The sequence below is a fragment of the Ranitomeya imitator genome, chromosome 2 (genome assembly GCF_032444005.1).
Source record: "Ranitomeya imitator isolate aRanImi1 chromosome 2, aRanImi1.pri, whole genome shotgun sequence".
NCBI classification, from domain to species: domain Eukaryota; kingdom Metazoa; phylum Chordata; class Amphibia; order Anura; family Dendrobatidae; genus Ranitomeya; species Ranitomeya imitator.
Window position 1 is genome coordinate 160384288 of NC_091283.1, and position 18956 is coordinate 160403243.

General features: G+C 47.2%; 1 long non-coding RNA gene across 1 annotated transcript; it reads right to left on the bottom strand.

The window, feature by feature from the left end:
• Positions 1-15100: 15100 nt before the first annotated feature.
• Positions 15101-18953, bottom strand: LOC138662264 (uncharacterized). The gene is made up of 2 exons (XR_011318019.1): positions 18840-18953; positions 15101-16282 (listed from the first exon to the last, which is right to left on the bottom strand). It is a non-coding gene; the product is annotated as an uncharacterized lncRNA (long non-coding RNA).
• Positions 18954-18956: the final 3 nt, after the last annotated feature.

The window sequence follows — 18956 nt, forward strand, 5'->3', positions numbered from 1 at the left end:
ATTGAAGTTCATTCTCTGTCCTACATAGTACACTCCTACGCAAGGCAAGATTGTCTTGTGCAGGCGTGTACTACGGAGGACAGAGAATGAACTTCAATCCAATATTGCAGCCAGCATGCAGCCAGCGGGTAAGGAAAGGGTGAATCAAACACCCAAAAACCCCGCCTCTATGGCTGAAGATTGTTCCCTCCAAATTCAGGTGACAGAGTCCCTTTAATTACCCTGTTAGGGTTATGGCTTGTTCACTATCATTAGGAAAGGCCAGCTGATGCAAATTTCCCAGCTATATAAAAACCCAGCCGCCTCTAACCTTGTGCCAAAAAACATCAGCCATGAGTTTTTCTAAACAGCTACCTAGCCTTATGAAAATGGTGGAGGCCCGCAAAGCAGGAGAAGGCTCTAAGAAGATAGCAAAGCATTTTCAAGTTGCCCTTTCCTTAGTTCAACATGTAATTAAGAAATGGCAGATACCAGGAACAGTGGAGGTCAAGATAAGGTCTGGAAGATCAAGCAAAATTTCAGTTTGAGCTGCTTGGAGTATTGCTAGAGAGGCAAATCAAAACCAATGCTTGACTGTAAAAGACTTTCAGAAAGATTTAGCAGACTCTGGATTTGAAGTACATTGTTCTACTGTTCAGAGACACCTGCACAAATATGGCTTTCATGGAAGTGTCATCAGAAGAAAACCCTTCCTGTGTCCTCACCATAACATTCAGTGTCAGAAGTATTCAAAAGGACATCTAAACAAGCCTGATGCATTTTGGAAACAAGTCCTGTGGACCGACGAGAGTATATAAAACTCTTTGGTCACAATGATCAAAGGGTATGTGTGGAGAAAAAAGGGCACAGAATTTCTGGAAAAGAACATCTTGCCAACCATTAAGTGTGGGGATGGATCAATCATGCTATGGGGTTGTGAGACAGCTAATGGTACAGGGAACATTTCACAGGTAGAGGGAAGAATAGATTTAATTAAATTGCAACTAATTCTTGATGCAAACGTAACACCATCTGCAGCAAAAAAACTGAAGTTGAAACACACAAACACAAGTCAAAATCCACAAGAGACACCCTCAAAAGGCGCAAGCTGGAGGTTTACGATGGCCCTCACAGTCCCCTGATCTGAATATCGTTGAAAATCTGTGACTAGACCTCAAAATATCAGTGCATGTAAGACGACCCAGGAATCTCACAGAACTGCAAGAATATTCCAAGGAAGAATGGCTGAAAATCTCTCAAAGAAGAATTGTCTGGCTGCAAAAAGCATTAACAAGCTGTGATACTTGCAAAAGGGGGATGCTACTAGGTAGTAACCATCCATGCAGGGTGCACACACTTTAGCATCAGCCCATTTTTAATTTTGTAATTTTTCAAATGTTAAAAATGAAAAAATACAGCTCTGGCAAAAATTAAGAGCCCACCACATCAAATCCCTGTCATGGGCCGCCCAATCTCCAGACCTGAACCCCACTGAGAACCTCTGGAATGTAATCAGGAGGAAGATGGATAGTCACAGCCATCACACAAAGAACTGCTTACATTTCTGCCCCATGAGCAGTGTGAAAGACTGGTGGAAAGCATGCCAAGACGCCTGGAAACTGCGATAAAAAATCAGGGTTATTCCACAAAATCTTGATTTCTGAGCTCTTCATGAGTTAAAACATTAGTATTGTTGTTTCTAAATGATTATGAACTTGTTATCTTTGCATTACTTGAGGTCTGAAAACACTGGGTTGTTTTTTTATTTTGACCATTTTTCTTTCTCAGAAAAAAAATACAAAATTTATTGCTTGGAACTTCGGAGACATGATGTCAGAAGTTTATAGACTAAAGGTACCTTCACACATAACGATATTGTTAACGATATCGTTGCCATTTGTGACGTAGCAACGATATCGTTAATGAAATCGTTATGTGTGACAGCGACCAACGATCAGGCCCCTGCTGGGAGATCGTTGGTCGCTGAATAAAGTCCAGAACTTTATTTCGTCGCTGGACTCCCTGGAGACATCGCTGGATCGGCGTGTGTGACACCGATCCAGCGATGTCTTCACTGGTAACCAGGGTAAACATCGGGTAACTAAGCGCAGGGCCGCGCTTAGTAACCCGATGTTTACCCTGGTTACCATGCTAAAAGTAAAAAAAAACAAACACTAGATACTTACCTACAGCTGTCTGTCCTCCAGCGCTGCGCTCTGCACTCCTCCTGTACTGGCTGTGAGCCGGAAAGCAGAGCGGTGACGTCACCGCTCTGCTTTCCGGCTCCCAGACAGTACAGGAGGAGAGCAGAGAAGCAGAGCGCAGCGCTGGAGGACAGACGGCTGTAGGTAAGTATGTACTGTTTATTTTTTTTTACTTTTAGCATGGTAACCAGGGTAAACATCGGGTTACTAAGCGCGGCCCTGCGCTTAGTTACCCGATGTTTACCCTGGTTACCGGCATCGTTGGTCGCTGGAGAGCGGTCTGTGTGACAGCTCTCCAGCGACCAAACAGCGACGCTGCAGCGATTCGGATCGTTGTCGGTATCGCTGCAGCGTCGCTAATGTGAAGGGGCCTTAAAAGAACAATTTACATTTTACTCAAATATCCCTATAAAAAGAAAAATCAGACAAACTGAACATTTGGCAGTAGTCTCTTAATTTTTGCCAGAGCTGTGTATATATATATATATATTTGTCTAAAATACAATTGAAATGTGTCATCTTTAACTTTAGGCATTTAATAGATAATTTCATCTTCACCTTGCTTAACTGTTCCTAATAACTAATTTTGACCAGGGGTGCCCAAACTTTTGCATGCTACTTAGATACATGTAGCTCAGTAGACAGTATCACAGAGGGGAGGATTGGATACATGTAGCTCAGCAGACAGTATCACACAGGGGAGGATTGGATACATGTAGCTCAGCAGACGGTATCACACAGAGAAGGATTGGATACATGTAGCTCAGCAGACAGTATCACACAGGGGAGGATTGGATACATGTAGCTCAGCAGACAGTATCACACAGGGGAGGATTGGATACATGTAGCTCAGCAGACAGTATCACACAGGGGAGGATTGGATACATGTAGCTCAGCAGACGGTATCACACAGAGAAGGATTGGATACATGTAGCTCAGCAGACAGTATCACACAGGGGAGGATTGGATACATGTAGCTCAGCAGACAGTATCACACAGGGGAGAATTGGATACATGTATCTCAGCAGACAGTATCACACAGGGGAGGATTGGATACATGTAGCTCAGCAGACAGTATCACACAGGGGAGGATTGGATACATGTAGCTCAGCAGACAGTATCACACAGGGGAGGATTGGATACATGTAGCTCAGCAGACAGTATCACACAGGGGAGAATTGGATACATGTAGCTCAGCAGACAGTATCACACAGGGGAGGATTGGATACATGTAGCTCAGCAGACGGTATCACACAGGGGAGGATTGGATACATGTAGCTCAGCAGACGGTATCACACAGGGGAGGATTGGATACATGTAGCTCAGCAGACGGTATCACACAGGGGAGGATTGGATACATGTAGCTCAGCAGATGGTATCACACAGGGGAGGATTGGATACATGTAGCTCAGCAGTCGGTATCACACAGGGGAGGATTGGATACATGTAGCTCAGCAGTCGGTATCACACAGGGGAGGATTGGATACATGTAGCTCAGCAGACAGTATCACACAGGGGAGGATTGGATACATGTAGCTCAGCAGACAGTATCACACAGGGGAGGATTGGATACATGTAGCTCAGCAGACAGTATCACACAGGGGAGGATTGGATACATATAGCTCAGCAGACAGTATCACAAGGGGAGGATTGGATACATGTAGCTCAGCAGACAGTATCACACACGGGAGGATTGGATACATGTAGCTCAGCAGACTGTGTGAGAAGAGGTCGCGTCGCACAGTATTGCATCCTTCCTCTGACTGTTGAACATTGCGCCTTTTGAACAGTCAGTCACGTGTCTCCTGTCCTTCCTGTGTCCCGCCCTCCTCGTCTGCCCCTCTCGGTGTTCCTTCCTGGTTGAGCCTAGAGTGTATGGGCTCCTTCCAGGTCCTGACTGCAGCCCATACACTCTAGCCGGCTCAGTACTGAAGATGCTAGAGTGTATGGGCTCTTTCCAGGTCACCTGACTTCAGCCCATACAGTCTAGCCGGCTCACTGTGAAGATGCTAGAGTGTATGGGCTCCTTCCAGGTCCTGACTGCAGCCCATACATTGTAGCTGGCTCAGTACTGAAGATGCTAGAGTGTATGGGCTGCAGTCAGGTATATATTCTTGAAGATAGCAGACTTTATGAGCTGCTGCCTGGCCCTGACTGCAGTAAATACATGACACTAGAATGTATGTGCTCCTTCAAGGTATAAATTATTAAAACCAGCAGAATATATGGGCTCCTGCCAGGTCCTGACTGCAGCCCATACAGTCTAGTCAGCTCACTGGTGAAGACACTAGACTGTACGGGCTCCTGTCAGGTATATATTATTGTAGATACAGACTGTACGGGCTCCTGTCAGGTATATATTATTGTAGATATAGACTGTACGGGCTCCTGTCAGGTATATATTATTGTAGATATAGACTGTACGGGCTCCTGTCAGGTATATATTATTGTAGATACAGACTGTACGGGCTCCTGTCAGGTATATATTATTGTAGATATAGACTGTACGGGCTCCTGTCAGGTATATATTATTGTAGATATAGACTGTACGGGCTCCTGTCAGGTATATATTATTGTAGATACAGACTGTACGGGCTCCTGTCAGGTATATAGTATGGTAGATACAGACTGTACGGGCTCCTGTCAGGTATGTATTATTCAGGGAACGTGGGTATAGCGGTAGGTCCGTAAAAAGAGCGTATTTGAGAGCGAAATACACTTCCCGTGACAGTTTAATCTATGGTTCCTCTAATCGACCCTCTGCTGGTGCTAGTGAAAAAAACAGGTTTATTACCACCTTTAGTCTTCAATCCAATCAGATACGCCAGACTCTTGAGAGAGCCTGGCCAATTCTGAGGGTGGACCCGATTATTGGGAAATTTCTCCCTATTCGGCCATTGCTTACATTCAGAAGAGCTAGAAACCTCCGGCATTGTTTGGTCCAGAGCCATCATGTGAGCCAACGTCCCCCGACCTTTTTGGAGAGATATACTCCCAGGGCTGGATGTAGTCCGTGTGGCCACTGTGTCGCCTGCCCCAATGTGGATACCTGTAGCACATTTGTTGATTCAAAGGGTGCCAGGGTGTATTCTATCAGAACGAACATTACGTGCACCACACGGTATGTCATCTATTATGCCACCTGCCCCTGCGGACTTATTTACGTAGGATTGACTACTCGTCAATTAAAAGTCCGCATTCGGGAGCACGTTTTGGGTATTCAGGCGGCACGTGGCCACGCGGACTCGTCGATGCTTAAAACATTGCCCAGACATTTCTGGGAGCACCACGGATGTGATGCAACTTTGTTAAGGGTCAGGGGGATTGACGCTCTAAGAATTAACATCAGGGGGGGCCAACTTTCAAAAAAGCTTGGTATGCTGGAGACGCGATGGATTTGGCGTCTCCAGACTACCCACCCGGAGGGTCTGAATGAAAATATCTCGTTCGCCCCGTTCTTGTAGTCCACTGGTTGCTTTCGCTAGTGTCTCTGTCTGCACTTCACATATTTTTTATGTGATTTTAATGGGTGTTTTTCTTATTTTAGTTCTGATGTGTATGTCATGTGAGGATGTTCTATCGGTGATTATCCTGTGAATATTCGAAAGAGTCGCCTTGAATCTCGTATATCCATACACTGGACAAGACAACTGCTGAATTGGGCTATTTGAGAAATTTCCTGTTGTGTCTGGATTCATCTCTGCGGACATTTCATTGATATATACAATTGACTATTCTGTACTTCTTTGTGATCCGGTCCGTAGGATTTGTGATTTGTCGGCTCCGTAATCAACCGATAATATATTCTCTCTATATATGATCCTCATTGTTGTTCTAGTTATGTATATATGTTTGATACCTTTGCTTTTTTGTTTTTTTGTTTTTTGCACTTGGGCACATCTAATAGGACCTCTAATGGCGTTACACGGATTGATTATACCTTTTGGTGTATCGCACCATATATCTGGCCTATTTGACACGCTGTCTGGCCGCAGCGCTATTTTAGTTGCACCGTTTGGATGCACTATGCTGGGCTCCCCTATGTATCATATAAAGATATTAAGAGACTTTCTCTGTGATATAGATAGTACCTCCCTCTATTGTTGTTATTATTGAATAGGTTTATTATCAATATCGATGCTGTGGGCTTCTATAATATGGCCGCAATGATTATCTGCATTATTGTCTTCACCAAAATGGCCACACAGTGTGTTTCCATATGGTCTTCTTTAAAATGGCCGACTTGTGCGATATGCGCATGCGCGGACGCTCTGTGATTCTCTAGCGGTCCGGAAGTGTTATTTCTGCCCTGACATCATGGCGCCGTCGCTGCAGGAACACATGGGGCCCCATGCGGTCTCCTCGGTGTGGCGTCCAGGTGTTCTGGGAGCAGATTCATTAGGCACTTTATCGCCATTAGATATCCGGTTAGTATTGGGCGGATGACTATATTCCGCCCTATCACTGTGCACCCCCTCCTTTTTATACCGCACCCAGTCTGTCACTGCCATACCCCTTGAGAAAGGCAGAAGCCGAAACGCGCGTCGGGGGGGACAGGTGTGTGGTGCCCACCTATACGTGTGATTCTTCTATTCTACCGGTATGTATATACTATGCTATGCATGGATACGGCTATAATATCATGTACCTCATAGACCTTTATGTACTTAGTTACATTGGGCTATCCCTGCATAGGTTTTACCCTATATGAGCTGTGCTCTTAAGGTAGTAATGTTTATATTTCTTTATCGTGGACACCTATCACCTGCCCATTTTCTGTACATGCTCTGTGTAGTGCGGGGATTGTTGTATCCCTCTGTTATTGTTTTATCTGGTATTACTACTTAATAAAGTTCTTTTTATATTTTTCATTACTTTGGACTTTTTGCTGCTTCTTTTTCTCTGTTGGTTTTAGGTATGTATTATTGTAGATATAGACTGTACGGGCTCCTGTCAGGTATATATTATTGTAGATATAGACTGTACTAGCTCCTGTCAGGTATATAGTATGGTAGATATAGACTGTACGGGCTCCTGTCAGGTATATAGTATGGTAGATATAGACTGTACGGGCCCCTGTCAGGTGTATAGTATGGTAGATACACACTGTACGGGCTCCTGTCAGGTATATATTATTGTAGATATAGACTGTACGGGCTCCTGTCAGGTATATAGTATGGTAGATACAGACTGTACGGGCTCCTGTCAGGTATGTATTATTGTAGATATAGACTGTACGGGCTCCTGTCAGGTATATATTATTGTAGATATGGACTGTACGGGCTCCTGTCAGGTATATATTATTGTAGATACAGACTGTATGGGCTCCTGTCAGGTATGTATTATTGTAGATATAGACTGTACGGGCTCCTGTCGGGTATATATTATTGTAGATACAGACTGTATGGGCTCCTGTCAGGTATATATTATTGTAGATATGGACTGTACGGGCTCCTGTCAGGTATGTATTATTGTAGATATAGACTGTACGGGCTCCTGTCAGGTATATATTATTGTAGATATAGACTGTACGGGCTCCTGTCAGGTATATATTATTGTAGATATGGACTGTACGGGCTCCTGTCAGGTATGTATTATTGTAGATATAGACTGTACGGGCTCCTGTCAGGTATATATTATTGTAGATATGGACTGTACGGACTCCTGTCAGGTATATATTATTGTAGATACAGACTGTACGGACTCCTGTCAGGTATGTATTATTGTAGATATAGACTGTACGGACTCCTGTCAGGTATGTATTATTGTAGATACAGACTGTACGGGCTCCTGTCAGGTATATAGTATGGTAGATACAGACTGTACGGACTCCTGTCAGGTATATATTATTGTAGATACAGACTGTATGGGCTCCTGTCAGGTATATAGTATGGTAGATACAGACTGTACGGGGTCCTGTCAGGTATATACAGGTCCTTCTCAAAAAATTAGCATATAGTGTTAAATTTCATTATTTACCATAATGTAATGATTACAATTAAACTTTCATATATTATAGATTCATTATCCACCAACTGAAATTTGTCAGGTCTTTTATTGTTTTAATACTGATGATTTTGGCATACAACTCCTGATAACCCAAAAAACCTGTCTCAATAAATTAGCATATCAAGAAAAGGTTCTCTAAACGAGCTATTACCCTAATCTTCTGAATCAACTAATTAACTCTAAACACATGCAAAAGATACCTGAGGCTTTTATAAACTCCCTGCCTGGTTCATTACTCAAAACCCCCATCATGGGTAAGACTAGCGACCTGACAGATGTCAAGAAGGCCATCATTGACACCCTCAAGCAAGAGGGTAAGACCCAGAAAGAAATTTCTCAACAAATAGGCTGTTCCCAGAGTGCTGTATCAAGGCACCTCAATGGTAAGTCTGTTGGAAGGAAACAATGTGGCAGAAAACGCTGTACAACGAGAAGAGGAGACCGGACCCTGAGGAAGATTGTGGAGAAGGACCGATTCCAGACCTTGGGGAACCTGAGGAAGCAGTGGACTGAGTCTGGTGTGGAAACATCCAGAGCCACCGTGCACAGGCGTGTGCAGGAAATGGGCTACAGGTGCCGCATTCCCCAGGTAAAGCCACTTTTGAGCTACAGAGAAGCAGCACTGGACTGTTGCTAAGTGGTCCCAAGTACTTTTTTCTGATGAAAGCAAATTTTGCATGTCATTCGGAAATCAAGGTGCCAGAGTCTGGAGGAAGACTGGGGAGAAGGAAATGCCAAAATGCCTGAAGTCCAGTGTCAAGTACCCACAGTCAGTGATGGTGTGGGGTGCCATGTCAGCTGCTGGTGTTGGTCCACTGTGTTTCATCAAGGGCAGGGTCAATGCAGCTAGCTATCAGGAGATTTTGGAGCACTTCATGCTTCCATCGGCTGAAATGCTTTATGGAGATGAAGATTTCATTTTTCAGCACGACCTGGCACCTGCTCACAGTGCCAAAACCACTGGTAAATGGTTTACTGACCATGGTATTACTGTGCTCAATTGGCCTGCCAACTCTCCTGACCTGAACCCCATAGAGAATCTGTGGGATATTGTGAAGAGAAAGTTGAGAGACGCAAGACCCAACACTCTGGATGAGCTTAAGGCCGCTATTGAAGCATCCTGGGCCTCCATAACATCTCAGCAGAGTCACAGGCTGATTGCCTCCATGCCACGCCGCATTGAAGCAGTCATTTCTGCCAAAGGATTCCCGACCAAGTATTGAGTGCATAACTCAACATTATTATTTGTTGGTTTTTTTGTTTGTTATTAAAAAACACTTTTATTTGATTGGATGGGTGAAATATGCTAATTTATTGAGACAGGTTTTTTGGGTTATCAGGAGTTGTATGCCAAAATCATCAGTATTAAAACAATAAAAGACCTGACAAATTTCAGTTGGTGGATAATGAATCTATAATATATGAAAGTTTAATTGTAATCATTACATTATGGTAAATAATGAAATTTAACACTATATGCTAATTTTTTGAGAAGGACCTGTATTATTGTAGATACAGACTGTACGGACTCCTGTCAGGTATATATTATTGTAGATATAGACTGTACGGACTCCTGTCAGGTATATATTATTGTAGATATAGACTGTACGGGCTCCTGTCACGTGTATATTATTGATGTCAGAATGTATGGGCCCCTGTCAGGTATATATTAGTGATGGTATCAGAATGTATGGGCCCGTCAGGTATATATTAATGATGGTATCAGAATGTATGGGCTCCTGTCAGGTATATATTATTGATGTCAGAATGTATGGGCTCCTGTCAGGTATATATTAGTGATGGTATCAGAATGTATGGGCTCCTGTCAGGTGTATATTATTGATATCAGAATGTATGGGCTCCTGTGAGGTATATATATTATTGATGGTATCAGAATGTATGGGCCCCTGTCAGGTATATATTATTATTGATATCAGAATGTACGGGCCCCTGTCAGGGATATATTAGTGATGATATCAGAATGTATGGGCCCCTGTCAGGTATATATTATTATTGATATCAGAATGTATGGGCTCCTGTCAGGTATATATTATTATTGATATCAGAATGTATGGGCTCCTGTCAGGCATATATTAGTGATGATATCAGAATGTATGGGCCCCTGTCAGGTATATGTTATTGATGATATCAGAATGTATGGGCCCCTATCAGGTATATATTATTGATATCAGAATGTATGGGCTCCTGTCAGGTATATATTAGTGATGATATCAGAATGTATGGGCCCCTGTCAGGTATATATTAGTGATGGTATCAGAATGTATGGGCTCCTGTCAGGTATATATTAATGATGGTATCAAAATGTATGGGCTCCTGTCAGGTATATATTATTGATATCAGAATGTATGGGCTCCTGTCAGGTATATATATTATTGATGGTATCAGAATGTATGGGCCCCTGTCAGGTATATATTACTGATGATATCAGAATGTACGGGCCCCTGTCAGGTATATATTAGTGATGATATCAGAATGTATGGGCCCCTGTCAGGTATATATTAGTGATGATATCAGAATGTATGGGCCCCTGTCAGGTATATATTACTGATGATATCAGAATGTATGGGCCCCTGTCAGGTATATATGCTGCGATTGTTCTCGTATGCCGATTCGGCATGAAAAAATAATCACAGATGTGATCTGCCCCATAGATTAACACTGGTCCGAGTGCCATGCGATGTTTTCTCACATAGCGCTCGTCCGTATTCTACGCTAGTGTGACCCCGGCCTTAAACTTATGAAGAGACACAGACCACCTGCAGCTCAGCCTTCATCAATATTTAAATTACAAGTTTTTCACCATCCAAAAAATGCTATTTTTTACCTAGTTCCATAGGTTTCTTAAAGGGAACCTGTCACCAGGTTTTCCCCATATATTGTACCACCAGAACCTATATGCCCTTATACACACCCTTCTACAGTGCTGTACCGTACATACCGTATATACTCGAGCATAAGCCGAGATTTTCAGCCCACTTTTTTGGGCTGAAAGTGACCCTCTCGGCTTATACTCAAGTCATTGTCGGCGGGGGAGGGGGAGCGGCGGCTGTCACATACTCACCTGCTCCCGGCGCGGTCCCTGCATGTCCGATGGTCTCCGGGCAGCTCTTCCTTTGTTCAACGGTCACGTGGAACCGCTCATTAATGAATATGGATGCATATTCATTACTTTAATGAGCTGTCCGTGACAGCTGAACATAGGAAGACGCTGCCGACTCCCGGAGACCATCTGACAGTGAGAAGCTGCCAGGGACCGCGTCGGGGGCAGGTGAGTATGACGGGGGAGGTGAGCATTGCGCGATATTCACCTCTCCCCTTTCCACCGCTGCGGGCCGCTCTGTCCTCTGGCTGTGACTGTTTAGGTCAGAGGGCACGATGACGTAGTTAGTGTGCGCGCCGCCCTCTGCCTGAACAGTCAGTGCAGAGGATGGAAGACAGAGCAGTGCGCAGCAGTGGAAAGTGCCGGGGGCCTGAGCGAAGAGAGGCGAGTATGTGTTTTTTTTTTATTTTATTCGCAGCAACAGCAAATGGGGCATAATGTGTGGAGCATCTCATGGGGCATAATCTATGGAGTAAAATCTATGGAGCATCTTATGGGGCCATCAACCTTTATGCAGCATTGTATGGGGCAAAAGTTTCTATGAAGCATCTTATGGGGCCATTATTAACATTTGTGCAGCATTATATGGGGCATATTTTAATATGGAGCATCTTATGGGGCCATCATAAACTTTATGGAGCATTATATGGGGCTCCTCATTCAATATGGATATTCAAAAACACTTAACCTACTGATGTCTCAATTAATTTTACTTTTATTGGTATCTTTTTATTTTTGACATTTATCAGTAGCTGCTGCATTTTCCACCCTAAGGCTTATACTCGAGTCATTAAGTTCTCCCAGTTTTTTGTGGCAAAACTAGGGGGGGGGGGGGGGTGGTCAGCTTCTACTCGAGTATATACGGTATGTCCCTAAGCCAACGTGCATAATGTAAATAACTTCTTATACTCACCTACGGGGCGGTCCGGTGTTATGTTTGGCGCTGGTCTTCATCCGGCACAGTCCTTCCCGTGGATGATGTGTTCTACATCATCCACACAACCTCCCTCATCACGCTTCTGTGCAGGAACACTTCTCTGCCGAGCACAAAGCAAAGTACTGCAACGGGCAGAAAGAAGTGCGATGCACAGGAGCACGATGGAAGACACCGTGTGGATGACATAGGACGCGTCATCGACTCAAAGAAAGAAGGACGGTGATAGAAGAGGAGAAGGCCCCGGATTAAGACTAGCAAAGCCCATTGTATGGGGCTAGGCAAGTCTTAAGGGCATACAGATAGTGGTTGTGCTTTATAAAATGCTGTATATAAGGGTATACAGGCAGTGGGCCTACTATATATACACAGCATTCTAGAATGCTGTATATAAAGGCATATAGATAGTGGTCGTACTTTATGTGGGGGGGGGAGGGGGCGGCGCAGAAACAATGTTTGAATACCCTGTAGTAAGTGAACGGCTACAGTGCAAGAAAATAAAGGGTACTTAGTTAACACTTTTTTGGGGGCCTGAGAAAGGAGTCAGAAAAGAGCATCGGGGCGGACGCGCTGCTGTGAATGTCAGTGTCTATATCTAGCACGGCATAGTTTTCGTAACCAGCAGAGGGAAAGCCGACAGCTGATGTTAATATTCTGGAAAGGAGCCAATAACCATAAAGGTTCCCAGGCTATTAATATCAGCTCACAGCTGTTTGCTTAGCCTTTACTGGCTATTTTACAGTGGGACACAAAATATTGACATGGGGTCCCCCTATAAAAGCTGTAGGCTGATATTAATAGTCTGTGAAGAGGCCATGGATATTGGCAGCCCCAGAGGCTAAAAACCATCAGCTCTCAGCCATCCCAGAAATGGCGCATCTTATAGATCTGCCAATTCTGGTACTTAGCCTCGCTCTTCCCACTTGCCCTGTAGCAGTGGGGCTCAGATTTGTGGGGTTGATGTCACCATTTTATTGTCAAGTAACATCAAGCCCACAGGTAAGTAATGGAGAGGCATCTATCAGACACCTCTCCATAAGTAAGCTGGCCTACTGTCACCTTACAATACAAAAGGTGACATTAACCCCTTATTACCCCATATGCCACCGCTACAGGGCAGTGAGAACAGAGGCTGAGTGCCAGAATTGGCGCATCTTACAGACGCACCTTTTCTGGGGTGGCAATAACCATGGTCCCTCTCTAGGCTATAATATCTGTCCTCAGTCACTGACTTTCCCTCTGTGGCACAGAAAATTGTGTGGGAGCCCACGCCAGTTTTTTCAGTGAAAACATTTTTATTAAATACATACAGGTCCCAAATTTTACACACACACATACTACTAACCGTATTAGTCACTGACCTATATAAATCTAACCGTTCTGCAATGGTTTACTGTATGTAAACCATGTCTCCTATCCTGCAATGATTTGACAGAAGCCGACAAATTAACTATTTGTAAATATTATAAGCTGTCAGTGTGATTTTACTGTACACTGCACCTGAATTGCAAGCCTTTAAAAGGACACCATTGCGTATTTCTCGCAAGTCAAACTGATGGCCCGTGTGGTATGAGTTTTTCTTGCATAAACAGACTTTCATTGGGGATTCTCGGCTGATATACGGTGCAAATCGCAGCATAGTGCAATTTCACTCGCACATATAATACGGCCGTGAAAAAAAAAAAAAGTGATGGGAGCTGCCCAACCGATTAACATTGGTCCGAGTGCTATGCAATTTTTTTTTCTCGCATAGCACTCGTCCGTATTCCTCTCTAGTGTGACTCCAGCCTTAAAGGGAAAATCATTCAAAATTTGAAAATTTCAATTTTTTAAAATTTCTGATATTTTTACAAAATAAAGCAAAACATTAGCCCAAGTTTACCATTATCATAAAGTCCAATATGTCAGGAAAAAAAACAACCTCAAAATCAATGGAATATGTTGAAGCATTCCAGAGTTATTACTACATAAAGTGACACTGGTCAGATTTTAAAAAATTGGCCCCGTCACCGAGGGGTTAAATGCTTGTACAAGTGAACATTGTTTCAAAAGTGGTTTACCTGTCTAAGACTGGTTTCACACCAGCGTTCGGCAGCCTTCTTCCTCCGTTAAGCCCCACCCACTGCTACACCTCTTTCAGCTCCGCCTACGTCTGCATGCATCCCCTATCTTTAACATTGGGTACACAGGCACGTGTCGTTTTGACGATGCACTGAACTGCGTCGAACGCAATATGTTGCATTTTGTTGCGGTCGGCGCAGCATTAAAACAACGCATGCAGAGGCATCCGCTTGGCCTGCGTACCCAATGTTAAAGATAGGGTATGCAGGACGCATGCAGACGTAGGCGGAACTGAAGGAAGAGGTGCGGCATTGGGCGGGGCTTAACGGAGGAAGAAGGCTGCCATCCGCAGCCCTGCCGAATGCTGGTGTTAAACCAGCCCAAGGCTGTTATTATAGCACCTTACGTCAGGTTCACATTGCGTTAGTGCAATCCGTTAAGCGCATTGCGCTAGCGGATTGCGCTAACGCAATGTTTCTAGAGGGTCGGCGTTCACCCTCCCCGCTAGCGCAGATCCCTGATCTGCGGTAGCGAGGAATGGGCCTCAAAAGAACGGCACATCGCTAGCGCGTGCCGAAAATGGCATGCGCTAGTGATGCGCTTCAGCTAAAAGTAACATTGCTGTCCATGGGTGCGCTAACGGACCCGTTGCACGGCGTTAATTTCGACATTTTCGCCGTGCAACGCAGTCCGTTAGCGTTAACCCATTAACGCAATGTGAACCTAGCTTTACACAAATACATCATGGGCTTGTCCTGCCCTACGCATGAAATGAAAGACAAATACAATGTGGAGACTTAATCAGAGCAATGTTTTATTTACATTCAGAACTGGTTTAAGAGGTAAACAATTACCATTTCTCACAGAAATCTCAGACTTTTACTTATAGAAATACTGGATAAATATCATTTTAACAATAGATATAGAAATATTTCTAATTTTATAAAACTGCCTTTTTTTGCATAGAAAAACTTTATGCCTTTCCTTGTTTCATTTTATGCCTTTGCTTGTTTCATTTTATGCATTTCTAAAGTATTGTAAAAATGTAATATGCTGTTGGTGCATGCGGGCAGGACTGTCGGTAGGGTATGCGGCTCTGAAGCCCCCCCCCCCCTCAGGCCTGCCTCCGGTGTCTGAGATTTCGGTGTCCCGGACCTGAGATCATAATACCGGCCTTGAATTGTGAAGGACACGGCAGCCGATCCTGAGAAACATCCAAGGTGGGAATGCCCCATCATGTCGAAGAGAGTCTGCTAGATCCAGGCCTAGCAGACCAGTACTGGTGGGTTCATGGATGCCAGGAGGGAGCTGGCCTAAAGGAAGGTCTCGTCTTTTCCTGGCGGGTCAGGAAGTTGTCCCGTCGTTTTTTTTTTTTTGGACAGAACATTTCCAAAACAACCAAATTTGAACAGATCTCTTGGGAGGCAGACTTTAGTCCTCTGTTGTAGAAGCGAAGTACTCTTAAACTGATAGGCGCAGAGTAGGACGCACTAGAAAGTTAGCGTGCATGATTGTTCAGGGCGCTGGCGGTGTGGACCGGCCACCAGAGAAGGCCTAGACCAAAGCCTGGATATTTTAAGAGCAAGGTCACAGGAGCCTCTGGAAAACGTGGAGGCTGCATGAATAGGAAGGTTTCCTCAGGAGACGTCCACATTGCTCAGGGGAAAACTAGGACATATTTGTCCTGTGTTTTTTTTTTTTTTTAAAGTAGCCCCCTTACTGCCTCGTAGGATATACCAGTCCTTAAGATCACAAATCCTTTTTCGCAGAGCGATGATGAAGACGGGCATGGAATAACCTGGACGCAGAGAGGCGAGAGGGTAGGGCGATTCGTGGCATGAACGGTCCTCCGGGGAACCCCAAACACTCTTGATGTGTTAGGGCCTTGCCTCGTAGACCACAGATGATATGGTAGTGACAATTCTAGGTGGGAGATTAGAGTGACAATTCCACTGTCGCCCTCAAAAGCCATATCTGGGAAGAAAAAAGAAAAATTAAAAAGAAAAATCGTTAATAAAAAAACCTCCCAAAACCTAAGGCCTAAACTGGGCTGGGCGGTCCAGACCCATGTCTTCCTCCTACTGACATTAAGTTAAAACAGATTAGCTTCGTGCTAGTTGGTGGTGTACCCTCCTCTACAGGAAATACCTAAATTTTTTTTTTGCATAGCATAAGCAGCATACACCCATTTTTTTTTTTGTGTACCCCAATGAAGCATTAGCTCCCCCACATCAACCAGAAGGCCACACAGCATAACCTCACTCCTCCAGTCAGAAACCTCCACCTCAAATTAACCAGCGGACCCCACAGGATAAACCCAAAGCCCACCAGACATTCCCTCCCACAAGCGTAAATCCCCATATGACGCCCCCTGCCCCCAACCATAAATCCCATCAGACACCCCCCCAATCGGATGCCACCCCAGCTTAACCCCCCAGCATAAACCCCCATCGGACGTCCACCCCTCCTCCAAGCGTTACTCCCATCGCACACCACGCCCACCCAATAATAAACCCCCACCGGACGGCCAAACCCCACAGGATGTGGACCCCCCCATCCAGCACACACCCCCATCAGACGCGGACACCCCACCCAGCACAAACCCCCCATCGGACGTCCACCCCCGACCCAGCCTAAACTCTTATCGGACGTCCACTCCACCCAGCCTAAGCCCTCATCAGCCCCCCAAACCCAACCCATAAGCAGGTCGCCCCCCAATAAAGGGGATCCCTCCGTAAGCGGCAGGTCGCCTCCCCACGTCCCACCACAGGCAGGTCGCCTCCCCACGTCCCACCACAGGCAGGTCGCCTCCCCACGTCCCACCACAGGCAGGTCGCCTCCCCACGTCCCACCACAGGCAGGTCGCCTCCCCACGTCCCACCACAGGGGTCCCCCAATAGCCTGCAGCAGGTCTCCCCCCACATCCCACAAGCAGATAGCCCTCAAATCCCACAACAGGGGTCCCCCACTAAAAGGGGTCCACCCCGTAAGCAGGTCACCTCCAAACCCCACCACAGGGGTCCCCCCCAACAGCCAGCAGGTGCCCCCCAAAATCCAACCACAGGGGTCCCCCACAATAGTCAGCAGCAGCAGGTGCCCCCCAAAATCCCACCACAGGGGTCCCACCACAATAGCCAGCAGCAGCAGGTGCCCCCCACAACAGCCAGCAGCAGTAGGTGCCCCCCCAAATCTCACCACAGGGGTCCCCCCACAACATCCCACCACAGGGGTCCCCCACAACATCCAGCAGCAGCGGTGCCCCCCCAAAAAGCCCACGACGGGGGTCCCCCACAACAGCCAGCAGCAGCGGTGCCCCCCCAAGAGCCCACCAGGGGGATCCCCCACAACAGCAGCGGTGCCCCCCCCACAAAGCCCACCACGGGGGTCCCCCACAGCAGCAGCGGTGCCCCCCCCACCACGGGGGTCCCCCGCAACAGCCGGCAGCAGCGGTGCCCCCCCCCCCACAAAGCCCACCACGGGGGTCCCCCACAGCAGCAGCGGTGCCCCCCCACAAAGCCCACCACGGGGGTCCCCCACAGCAGCAGCGGTGCCCCCCCACCACAGGGGTCCCCGACAGCAGCAGCGGTGCCCCCCCCACAAAGCCCACCACGGGGGTCCCCCACAGCAGCAGCGGTGCCCCCCCACAGAGCCCACCACGGGGGTCCCCCACAGCAGCAGCGGTGCCCCCCCACAAAGCCCACCACGGGGGTCCCCCACAGCAGCAGCGGTGCCCCCCCCCCCCACAAAGCCCACCACGGGGGTCCCCCACAGCAGCAGCGGTGCCCCCCCCCCCCCACAAAGCCCACCACGGGGGTCCCCCACAGCAGCAGAGGTGCCCCCCCCCCCACAAAGCCCACCACGGGGGTCCCCCACAGCAGCAGAGGTGGCCCCCCCACAACAGCCGGCCGGCAGCAGCGGTGCCCCCCCCCCCCCCACAAAGCCCACCACAGGGGTCCCCCAAAGCAGCAGCGGTGCCCCCCCCACAAAGCCCACCACGGGGATTCCCCACAGCAGCAGCGGTGCCCCCCCACCACAGGGGTCCCCGACAGCAGCAGCGGTGCCCCCCCACAAAGCCCACCACGGGGGTCCCCCACAGCAGCAGCGGTGCCCCCCCCCACAAAGCCCACCACGGGGGTCCCCCACAGCAGCAGCGGTGCCCCCCCCCACAAAGCCCACCACGGGGGTCCCCCACAGCAGCAGCGGTGCCCCCCCACAAAGTCCACAACGGGGGTCCCCCACGGTGGTCCCCCACAGCAGCAGCGGTGCCCCCCACCACCACGGGGGTCCCCCACAACAGCCGGCAGCAGCGGTGCCCCCCCACAAAGCCCACCACAGGGGTCCCCCACAGCAGCAGCGGTGCCCCCCACCACCACAGGGGTCCCCCACAGCAGCAGCGGTGCCCCCCCCACAAAGCCCACCACGGGGGTCCCCCACAGCAGCAGCGGTGCCCCCCACACAGACAAGCAGGTCGCCCACCACAGAGCCTCCCCCCAGAGCGCAAGTAGCATTTTTTCATCCTGAAACCACTAACCTCCATGTGCCATCATGGCGTCCACAAGCTAGAATCATGCTGCTTTGCTTTGCCGCCTTCATGATGTGACTGAAAACACGCCCCTTCCCAATAGGACACGCCCCCCGGAAATGACGT